Genomic DNA, 1,194 nt, shown 5'->3' on the forward strand with positions numbered 1-1,194 from the left:
CTGGTCTTTAGGCGTTATACATGTGTTGACCCAAACCCATATTCACCTTTTCTTTTTGGTGACATATTCACGTTCGTTTCATTGGATTTACCCAGAAAAATCAATGTAAATTAATAAATATGTTATATTAAATATAAATAAAATAATTAAATTATTTATTTAAAAAAATTCTTGCTTCATTTTTTTTTTGTTTTCCATGATATGCCCCAACCCTGCGGATGAGTGAGCTGATCACTCGACCAACCAAGTTGATTTTCTTGTTTCATTTTTATTTGTGCTATTAAACCAATTGGGTCCAAGACAAAAAAACAATTGGGTCCAAGACCATGAAAGAAACCAATTGAGTCCAATCCATCGCAGTCCAAAAACAACCGTGCACCACCTATATATTAAATCTACAATCTACGACCAAAAACTATCTATAATTTTATTTTGTATTTTAATAATATTATTGTACTGGATGCTTCGGGTACGGGTTGAGAGATGGATCGGAAACTTGCGGGTCGACGTGGATGCCGGATTATTTGACTGGAGCAATGGGGGTAGTATCTGCAAAGACACTCCGACACTCAAGTCAGAACAGATTTAAGAGGTAGAAGGTGTGTGGAATGAATGAATACTTGGGGGGACCTGAGTCCTTTATTTATAGGTGATGGTGAATATCTTATCTTATCTTGTTTGGCTAAGATAAGGAAGATATTTGAATTCGAAAGTTGGTTAGGAGTTCTTATCGGGCCGGTTTCGGGCCTTTTGAGTGGCGGAGCGGGTTTGAACCCGGGCAACCGGGTTCAGGGTCCATTCCGGGTGTAGGATCCGTGAGCTGGATCCGTAACAGTTGCCCTCGCAGCGAGAGGACGAGCGAGGTCGGTCTCTGTCGCTGAGAAGTGTGGTTTTGGTCGCTTGGTCATTTTATCGGAGCGTTCGGTAGATATCGTTTTTCGTGCGGGTCGGTGCCCCAGTAATAGGTTTCATGTTTTGGCTCGGTTCGTCTTCTGTGCCATTCGTTTGGTGCGAACCTTCCGTTTCCTGCACCTGTTTAATTCTTCAAGGCGTGCTTTTTGGTCCCCCAAAGGAGCATTTATTGCAAGGGGAAACTTTCCGTTTTTACCCTTTTGCGTTCTGTTTATTCCTTGGGGGTACTTTTGTGTTTTTCCTTTGGGTTTAAAAACCGTTTTGGTTCCTATTTCTCTTTAC

The sequence above is a fragment of the Arachis ipaensis genome, chromosome B04 (assembly GCF_000816755.2).
Source record: "Arachis ipaensis cultivar K30076 chromosome B04, Araip1.1, whole genome shotgun sequence".
Classification (NCBI taxonomy): domain Eukaryota; kingdom Viridiplantae; phylum Streptophyta; class Magnoliopsida; order Fabales; family Fabaceae; genus Arachis; species Arachis ipaensis.